The sequence below is a fragment of the Ursus maritimus genome, unplaced genomic scaffold (assembly GCF_017311325.1).
Source record: "Ursus maritimus isolate PB19 unplaced genomic scaffold, ASM1731132v1 scaffold_1, whole genome shotgun sequence".
Classification (NCBI taxonomy): Eukaryota; Metazoa; Chordata; class Mammalia; order Carnivora; family Ursidae; genus Ursus; species Ursus maritimus.
This window is the reverse complement of record NW_024423343.1, coordinates 48,969,980-48,980,943: the sequence shown is the minus strand read 5'-3', so window position 1 is coordinate 48,980,943 and position 10,964 is coordinate 48,969,980. Positions and strand designations below refer to the sequence as shown.

Sequence of the window (10,964 nt, the reverse complement as noted above, 5' to 3'; positions counted from 1 at the left end):
AAAAAAAAAAAAAAAACCTCATATATTGTAGCCTACTGTAGGCATAGAACTAATACTCTCAACAAATACTCTTAATAAGTATTGGGTTTCTTAGTACTACTGAGTTATGCTTAGTACTACATATATAAATACTGTTCAAAGCTCAGAACATGTCTAAAAACACTTCTTATGTTTGTAAGTGCATTTTGTGGGGGAAAGAGTTCAATATAACTGTAGGCAATATATAAAAATAATGAAAAGACTTAGAAACTGTTGGGAAGTTGTTGGATAAGAGACAGATTAAGTTGGAATGACAGATGACAGACAATAGAAGTTACCACAGGTTCCCGTGATGGTGCAGGGTACAAGAAGCTGAAAAGCTATAACAAGGAAAATCTATGTAATGGGAGAAATTTTGAGATTCTCTGCTAAAATTTATCAATAATTAAGTTATGATCATGAAGATAATATTAACTACTATTTATGGAACATTTGAATAGATTTTAAAGCACTCATGATAAAAATGTTTCAGTGAGCAATTATAAACATACTTGAAACAAATGAAAAAAAATTAGAAATCCTCAGCAAAGAAATACAAAGCATCACCAGAGAACTAGAAGATATAAATAATAACTAAGTGGAAATTTTAGAATGAAAAGATATGCACAATCAAATCTCAGGAAATGGGCTCAACAATACAGTGGAGAGAACAGAAGAAAGACTCAGTGAGCTGGAAGACAGAACAATAAAAATCACACAATCTGAGCACAGATAAAATAAACTGAAAAAAATGAACAGAGCCTGTACAATGATAACAAAAGATTTACAACTGTTGTTATTAGAGTCCTGGAAGGACAGGTGAAAAGCAAGGCTGAAAAAGTACTTGAAGAAAGAATGGCTGAACATGCCACAAATTTGGACAAAGAAATAAACTGACAGACTAATCAGACCAACAAGACATAGCACTCCCAAATGTGTATGTACCAAACAATACAGATACAGAATATGCAAAGCAAAAACTTAAAGGACTGAAAGAGTAAATAGATAAATCTGCAATCATACTCAGACACTTCACTCCTTACCAATTGATAGGACAGATGTACAAAAAATCAGCAAGGATATAGAAGAACTCAATACCATCAACCAGCAGGATCCAGTCGACGTTTATAGAATACTTCACCCAAATGCAGCAGAATATTCATTTTTTTTTCAAGTGCCAGTGGAACGTATATCAAGATAGACAGTATCCTGGGCTATAAGCCAAACCCCAACAAATGTAAAGGAATTGAAATCATGTAGAATGTATTTCTTTAAAAAAAATTTTTTTAAATGTAAAGGCAAAGTGTATTTTTTTTAAGATTTTATTTATTCATTAGAGAGAGAGCAAGCACAAGTGGGGGAAAAGCAGGCAGAGGGAGAAGCAGGCTCCCCATGAGCAGGGAGCCTGATGACGTGGGGCTCAGTCCCAGGACCCTGGGATCATGACCTGAGCCGAAGGTAGACACTCAACTGACTGAGCCACCCAGGTGTTCCTAGAATGTATTTCTTGACCACACTGGAATGATATTACAAATCAGTAATATGAAACAGCAAGAAAATCTCCAAACACTTGTAATTTAAGCAGCATGCTTCAAAATCATCCATTGGGCAAATAAGGCAAATATTTCAGAGAAACAAAAAAATACACTGAACTAAATGAAAATAAAAATAATCATAGAAAAATGTGTGGGACATAACTAAAACAGTGCTGAAACAGAAATTTATTGGAGAAATGAAATGCATACATTAGAGAAAAGGAAAAGCCTCAAATTGATAATCTAAGCCCCTACTTCAAGAACCTAGAAAAAGAAAAGCAAAATAAGTTCAAATAACAGAAGGAGGAAAGAAATCAATGAAAACGGAAAAATTATAGAGAAAATCAATGATTAAAACGACCAATAAAATTAACAAACCTCTTATAAGCGTGACAAAGAAAAAAGAGAGAAGGTACAGATTACCAGTATCAGGAATTAAATCGACTATCAAACAGCAGACATCAAGAGGACAAGAGATACAATGAACAGCTCTACACATATAAACTTGGCAACTTAGACAAAATGGACCACTTCTGTGAAAAGCACAAACTACCACAACTCCCCCCAACACGATTAGATAATTTGAATAAGTCTATAAACTATTAGGGAAATTGAATTAGCAATTTAAAAGCTGCTAAAAAGAGAAGTCTCCAAGATTGATTTTCTTTTTCTTTTTTTTTAAGATTAAAAAAAAATTTTTTGTGAAAAAGAGAGAGTGAGAGAAAGAGCACGAGCAGGGGGAGGGGAAAAGGGAGGGGGAGAGGGAGAAGTAGACTCCCTGCCAAGCTAGGAGCCCGATGGAGACTCGATCCCAGGATCCTGGGATTATAACCTGAATGGAAGGCAGACCCTTAACCGATTGAGCCACCCAGGTGCCCCTCCAAGATCAGATTTTCTTATAAAATGTCACTGGAGAATTCTACCAAATGTTTAAAAGGAATTAACAATAGCTCTAGACAATTTCTTCCAGAAAATAGAAGAGGAGAGAACACTTCCCAATTCATTTTATGGAGCCAGCATTAGTCTCATACCAAAACCAGACAAGGACAGTGGAAAAAAGAAAAGAAAACTACAGCCAATATAACTCCTGAAATATAAATGCAAAAATCCTTGACAAAATACTAGCAAATAGAATTCAGCTATATAAAAAATGAATTGTATACTATGATGGAGTGGGTCTTGTTTCAGGTATGCAAAAGTGGTTGAACATTTGAGAGTCAATCAGTATAATCCACCTGATTACCAGGCAAAGAAGAAAAATCACACAATCATGTCGACCAGTGCAGAAAAAGCATTTGACAAAGTGCAATACCAACTGAGCATCCTCCAAGAAAAATAAGAAAAATGGAGAATTTTCTCAACTTGATAAAGAGGAGCTACAAAAGCCCAATAGCTAACATACTTAATGGTGGAAAGTCTGCATGCTGCTGCTTCTTTTTTTAAAAATTGGGAACAAGGCAAGGATGTGCATTCTCACCAATCTTCTTCAATATATTACTTCAATTTCTAGCCAGTGCAATAAATCAAGAAAAGGAAATAAATGGTATACAGATCAAAGAAGAAGAAATAAGTCTTCATTTTTCAGACAACACTGTTGTCTACATAAAAAAATTTCAAAGAATCCACAAAAAGACTAGAATAAGTTAAAGTTCAGCAAGGTTGTAGCATACCAGATAAATATCTAAAATTAACTGTATTTCTACATACTAGCAATGAACACTTGGTCACCAAAATTTAAAAGGCAATACCATTTATAATCACTCAAAAAAGAGAGAGAGAGAGAGAGAGAGACAGAGAGAAATACTTAGATATAAATCTAACAAAATATATATAGGACTTCTATGCCCCAAATCTCAGAATGCTGATGAAAGAAATTGAAGATCAAAATAAATGGAGAAATATACCGTGTTCATTAATTGAAAGATTCACCATAGTAAAGACGTCAATTTCCCCCAGGTTGATATACAGGTTTAATGCAATTCCTATCAAAATCTCAGCAAGAATTTTTATAGATATAAATAAGATTATTCTAAAATGTATATGGGAAGGCTGAGCGTTCGGCTCAGGTCATGATTCTGGGTTCCAGGATCGAGCCTCTCCTTGAGCTCCCTGCTCAGCAGGGAGTCTGCCTCTATCTCTGCCCCTCCCCCACTCCTGCTACCTCTCTCTCTTTTTCTCAAACAAATAAATAAAATCTTAAAAAAAAAAAAAAAAAGACCAGACCATATAATTGAAACTTGGGGAACAACAACATTTAAAGCCTGAACAGGGAAGGATGAGTCAAGAAAAGAAACTAAGCCATATGATCAGAGAGGAAAACCAAGAAAGTATAATGTGAAATAAACTAAGGAGAATTTCAAAGAGCATTTAATGTGAACTAATGCTGTTGAGATTTATTTAAAGTGAGGACTGAAAATGTCTTGGATTCAGTTTCATGGAGATCTTTGGTGACCCTGGCAAGAGCTGTTTGGTGGGTCAATGGGGAAAGAAGCCAAATTAGTTTATTAAAAGCTATGTAATATGCTGAATGACAGATAAGAACATTAGGATAAATTTCAGCTACTGAATATATATTTTATATATCTATCACTAGGTGAATAAGACAATGTATTACATATGAGGTAGTTACTATTATGTCCACTATTCAGATAATAGAGCTAACTTTTAGAGATTTTAATATCACATACTAATTTAAAATCAAGATTTGCTCCTGTCCTCAACAAAATACTGCTTCCCTAAATGACGACATTGTCAAGTAAGAAAAGATTCATTTTTCCATCGATTTTTTTGCTCACAGTTTTTTACATGAACTGGGGCAAAATGTATGACCTTCAAACATCTTAGAATTTGGGCTTATTGAATAAAAAATAATTTAATTAGGGAAAAAGTCAAATATACACAAAATTATAGAGAATAGCATAATCAATTACCCATCAGTATTTACCACCCCATGGCTTTTCCTGTTTAAAGGATACCTTTAGACATTATGCTCCTTCCCAGTACCTGCCTTCACCATCCCAACAGATTATTCCAAGCCAAATCCCAGACAAATCTCTTTCTAAAATCAATCCTATTTTTTTTCAAAGCTGTCTATTTTGCCCACTATAAACTTCCACAGGGCTTTCAAATATGTGATTAAATCTATATGATAATTCAAATACAAAAGCAGGGGAAAAAATTACACCTGAAAGTTATACGAGTTTTTAAAAACTATACCTTATTTTTTGGAGCAGTTTTAAATTCACAGCAAATTTCTTACATGACCTCTGCCCGTGCTCCCCTCCCCACCATTCCCTGCCAGAATAGTACATTTGTTATGACTGGTGAATCTACACTGACACTTCATTATCATCTAAATTCCATCATTTATATTATGGTTCACTCTTCCCGTTGTATGTTCTGTGGTTTGAACAAATTTGTAATGACATGTATCCACTATTATGTATCATACAGGGTAGTTTCACTGCCCTAAAAGTCCTCTGGGTTGTACCTACTCATCCCTCCCTCTCAAAGTTATGTAAATTTTGATGTTACTTTTTCACTTCCAACAGATGCAAAGAACCATTTAATTGATTTAAAGACAACAGGTGAATCAGCTTAACTGATGTTTCCTGACATTTGGCTGCCCCCTTTCTGCCAGTTGTTTACTGTAATGAAATGGTAAGACAAAACTCATACATTTCCAAATGTAATAGTTTATTTTTAATTTATAAAGACATGGTTTTGGTGATTATTTATGGAAGTCAGATAGTGCAAATAGTAACTAATGGATTTGTATTTTTCTAGACATGTTCCCTACATCTTAAACATCACAAAAGTCTCTTGGAGATCACTTGTCCTTGGGCCCTACGAAGTCATGGTTCCTCTGTGTGCTTTATGTGACATCACAGTCTAAGTGACTGGCAGACCATGCCACACCAACTGCCAAAGGCTGAGATGAGGAGAACATGAGTGATAAGGTGCTTCCTCTCCTTGCTTTCTTTCTGAAGGTGATAAACTGTCCTATTCTTAAAGTTTTCCTAAAGGTGGCTATCTCTTTTTCTCCACTTTAATTTTAAAAAGTTATTTGTTTTTATTTTTCGAATAGACTGTGCATGGGGCTTTTAAGAGAATGAATTTATGCTTATATATAAATACTGCATATTGATAAACATAAGTAGAAACTGAGTATTGAGTATATATGATATATACACAAGCAGTTTGGCTGTGAATATATCAAATATATTGAACATAAAAAAACTTTGAGATTTCACATATTTCTGACTTTTAAAAATTTTGTTTTGACTTTAGAAGAAAGTTGAAATATACATAATGTCCAGAACTAATTTTCAAGTTGGGCTCTCTGTAACCCCAGGTACCCCACCCAAGGGTTTCGAGGGTCACCTGAAAGTGTGATAGTCCACAGACAGTTTAGGGCACAAGAGTCTGAGTTAGTGGGCCTCATATCCTTCTCATTTTTTCCCAACCAGAGCAGCTCTGTTGTATGTACTAAATATTTGCACAATATTTTGTTTAAAGAAAGGGTTCCTCACCTAAGTTTGAATATCAGTAGTCTACAAAGATAGCACTTTGAGGAAATCTTATGCCATCAGAGGGCAGACTTCAGGGAATCATGAATACAGAATAGAAATAGGGAATAGGTGTTTCACTTTATGTGAAATTTTATTTAATATGTTCAGAAAGGAAAGGAGGAAAACAAGTATTGTAATTAAGATAATAATATTCATGTTTAGAAGAATATGGTGAACATGCAATATTGTTACAGATTGTAGTTTAATAAGAAATACAAAAATGTAAAATCCTGCCACCCAGGTTTTTCATTCAAGATAATCCAAGTTATGATAATTTCATTTTATCAAAAAGGTTAATTAGAATTATAAACTTCCTTTTATAATATAAATAATAAGCACTTATAATAGACTTAATGTGAAAAATTACGATTTAAAAAAATCTGAAATCTTACAAAATTGTATCAAAATGTCAGACAATTAACCTTTATCCAATGTTTATTTATTTGGAGCTCATTCACTCATTTACTCTTTCAATATGTTACTCATTTATATTCCCAATATACAGTTACTGAAAATTGATGGAAATACAGAAAAGAAAAAGTTATGGACCCTATCCTCGAGAAAATCCATCTGTGGGTGGGGTTGAAAAGAAGACTTAAAAAATAAACATCTTATAGAAAGTGAGTTGCAGAAATAATGCATTGGACATTCTGAAATGGAATGATGACTGAGGGCTGGCATGGCTGCGGCAAGCTTCATGGTGGAAGAGAGGCTTGAACTGCTACTTGTTTTTAAATTTTATTTATTTGTCAGAGAGAGAAAGAGAAAGAGCCCAATGTGGGGCTTGCTCCCAGAACCCTGGGATCATGACATGAACGGAAGGTAGATGCTTAATCGACTGAGCCACCCAGCCGTCCCTTGAGCTGCTACTTGTAGAAAGGACAGGACTTCATAAATTGGGGTGGAAAGTAAAGAGGGGTTGCTGTGATCAAGGAATAGAGTGCGAATGCCTTTCACAAGAGATTGAAGGTTTGCCCAGGGAAATAATGGGAGAATTGACTTAAGAAGTTTAGAGTAAAGGGACCCGATTTTTGAAGCCAGAGTGCTCAACCACTTTCAGGTGAAATTAGGATGACAATGTGTATTCTCTTTTAGGCTGCCTATTGCAACCTCTAAAATAGATGCTCCTACCCTCCTGTCTCAGTCTCTTTGGTCTGTTATAATAGAATACCATAGGCTGGATGACTTATAAGATAGACATTTATTTCTCACAGTCGTGGAGGTTGGGAAGTCTGAGATCAAGGCACTAGCAGATCTGGTGTCTGGTGAGAGGCTGCTTCACGGTTCACAGATGGCAGTCTTGTCACTATATCCTCACAAGGCAGAGGTAGGAGGCATGGAGGGCTCTACAGGGTCCCTTTTATAAGACTAGGAATTTCATCCATGAGGGCTCCATTCCATGACCTGATCACTTCCCGATGGCTCACTTCCAAAAACCATCAGATTGAGGGTTAGGATTTCAACATTTGAATTTGGGGGGACACACACATTCAGTCTATAGTACCTTACACCCTGAGATTCTGGTTTTCCCTTTCCCTTTCTGCCCAGGTGAGAATGTATGATTGTTTGGTATATGTTGCACATGAGAAGCTTATGGATTTGAGGATAAGGGGGTTGCTGTAGAGAACAGGAAGTCAGTGAGAGCTTTTGAACATCTAGGTAAGATGTACAAAGAAGAGAGTATTGGGTAGTGGTATGTTAGATTTGGTGGGAGAGACTCAAAGAAAGGAAACGTTAAATGTTGACTACCATTGTCTAAGAATTGAGGAGACAGAAAAAATAAGAGTTGGTATCTGAATGTTTGATGGCAGGGAAGGTGGAAGCCAGAAAAAAGCAAAGTGGACCAGGCACCTGTATTAGGCATAACCACTTTTTTTACGGTATTGTTTCTATTTTACAGAAAATAAAATCTGGAGATATTCAGTACAAATCCAAGTAATATAGGATTTAAGTGGGCAAGCTGGACTCTGAATTCAAGTCTGTTTGACCTTAAATTCTGCTTTCATGTTATGATTTTAATTTTGGGTCTCTATGAGACTAATAGAAAAAGGGACAAATGGACTAGGGCTTGTTTTAGGGGTAAGATGTTTGTTTGTTTTTTTTGTTTTTGTTTTTGAGGTTTGAAATGCTGGTAGATTGTTCAGCAAGCATCTAGAAAAGTAGCATTTGGCCTTAGAGAGTGGTGGGGCATTAACTGCACAGATGAGAGAGAGAGGGGACCAAGTTTTGATTAACAATCATATGTCCAAGTTAGAATGAAATGAAATCAGGTACGGAAAAGTTAGGGAAAGAGGAGAAAGTTGTAAGGAGAAATAGGAAGTGTAGCATCACCAAAATAGGAAAAAAACACTTGTATTGAGGAAAAGATTGTCAAAGCTGTTAAATATTGCAGATGTCAAAGAGGCAGGTCTTGACTTGGCAATTACGAGAAAGAGTTGGGGTCAGTGGTTTCAAAAGAGGATTTACACAGGGGCCAGTATGTAATGAATTAAAAAATTAAGGAAAGATATCATCTACTAAAGTCTGTAGACCCTGCTTTTGAGATCTTGAAAAAAAGAGAAGAATGTGAGTGAAATTAGTGCATGGTATCTAGAAGAAGGAGCAACATCTAGAGAAGGTTTTTTGATAGGGCATTAAACTGGGCATCTTTATAACTTGATAAGAAAAGAGCCAGTTGAAAGCGTAGAAGAATGAAATGCAAGTGAAGAAAGGAAAATGACTTTCTTTCTTAAAAACAACAACAAAAAAACCCCAAGTTTTTAATTGGAAGAATAACAATAGTAAATAACACCTATAATCAGGCACTAAAAAGTTACACAGAATAAGTTAAAGGCCCTTCTTAAGCACTCCAATTTACAAATCCCTGTTAATAGTTTAGCACAAATGTTTTCCAACTTCTTCCTTTATTTAAATAAGCATTCCCCTCACCCCTTTACATATGTATCCAAATATTCTTTTAAAGAAATAAGATAAAATGATGCCACATATATCTTTTCAAATTGCTTCTTTCAGAATATCAATCATGAAGATTTTTCTAGGTCAATACACACATCAAATATATCTCCTGATTTTTAACAGGTGCATATGTTCTTTTGTTTGGCTAGATCACAACTTATATAGAAATTCTTTCATTTATGAACTCTTCGTGGTACCTTCATTCTAAAAAGGGGATTGGTGGGTGTGTTGGGCTGAACGATAACCCCTGTAGGCATCTTCACTCTAATCTCTGGAACATATGAATGTTACCTTACAGGACAAAAGGTGCTTTGCAGATATGACTATTGACTTAGTACAACTGGATATTGAAGTGAGAAGATTAACTTGGATTATCTCAGTGGGCCCTAAATATAATCACAAATGTCCTTATAAGAGGAAGGGACAGGGAAAGTTTACTACAGAACAAGTGCATGTGAGGGGCGCCAGGGTGGCTCAGTCGTTAAGTGTCTGCCTTTGGCTCAGGGCATGATCCCGGCATTCTGGGATCGAGCCCCACATCAGGCTCTTCTGCTGGAAGCCTGCTTCTTCCTCTCCTATTCTCCCTGCTTGTGTTCCCTCTCTCCCTGGCAGTCTCTATCTCTGTCAAATAAATAAAATCTTAAAAAAAAAAAAAAAAGTGCATGTGATGCCAGAAGCAGAGAGAAGCAGTGTCAGGGAGATAGAAGATGCTATGCCACTGTCTTTGAAGGGGGAAGAAGGAGCTGTGAGTCCAAGGAAATAGATTTTCCCCTGAAGCCTCCGGAAGAAACCAGTCTTGCTGACACCTTGATTTTAGCCCCGTAAGACTCACTTCAAATTTCTGGCCTCAGAACTATAAAAGATACATTTTTTGTTGGTTTAAGCCACCAAATTTGTCCTAAAGTGGTATGACCTCATCTGAACTTGGTAACATCTACAAAGACCTTATTTCCAAATAAGGTCACATAAATATGTACTGGAGGTTAGACCTTGAACATACCTTTTTGAGGGACACAATTCAACCCACATACCTGTTAAAAAAAAAATTAAATTGGTTTTAGGTTTGGTTTCTGGGAACTTGCCAGCAATTAAGTAACGCTTAAATTGTTATTGCCTCACTCAGTTGCAACATTCTTGCTGGATTTGGGATTTCAGGAAATCCCAGAGGAAAGAGGGAGGAAGGATGGGTGGGTATTTAGAGGTTAATGAGTTTGTTATGGAGCTGAGAGCATCTCAAAATATATACATGAAGCATATCATTTTCATAAAGTTAACAAAACTAAACATATTTTTGCATACAGATATAGAATGTGAGTGCATGTAACCTATATTTGAAGACGCTCTAAAGAAAAGCAGAAAAGTGGGGGAAGGACGGAAGGAGCGCACAGGTTCTCCAGTTGGTGGGTTCACGTGCGTTCATTATTAGCCTACATTGTTTAAAATCTTTTCTATGTATTAATACGTAATAAAACGGCATATGCATTATGCTTAATGTTAAATTGTGCCTCTATAACAACTTTTTTTTTTAATGGCATAGAGACCGTAGGAAATATAGTTTGAGAATGGGACTCATACACTAAGCCCGAAATCAATATTGGAAAGCGGCACCAACTGCTTCATTAAGGGAATTTTTCCAGGCGTTATTTGGAAAAGCTAACAGATGACAGGGCACTGAGTAAACTCACGCTAATTATAAAACCGTGAGTAAAAGAACTTGAGCTTACATGAAACTCCAGCACCAACCATTCAGGAGGCGCACAGCGTCCGCAAAAACATTCTCAGAACCATCATTCCCACTGTAGTTCATCACATTCCCTGCTAAATTCTTGTTGGAAAGGCAGAGTCTGCGCAACGATGTTTGCCCGATTCCAAAATGACGGCTGCG

General features: G+C 36.1%; 1 long non-coding RNA gene across 1 annotated transcript in view; it reads right to left on the bottom strand.

Annotated features, from left to right (window-relative positions):
* Positions 1-10,964, bottom strand: part of LOC103659648 — a 24,941-nt gene extending 13,977 nt beyond the window's left edge. Inside the window, exons 1-2 of the long non-coding RNA XR_567573.2 lie at positions 10,804-10,964; positions 10,080-10,110 (exon numbers count right to left, since the gene is read on the bottom strand). This is a non-coding gene — a long non-coding RNA (uncharacterized LOC103659648). The remainder of the gene's footprint in view (positions 1-10,079; positions 10,111-10,803) is intronic.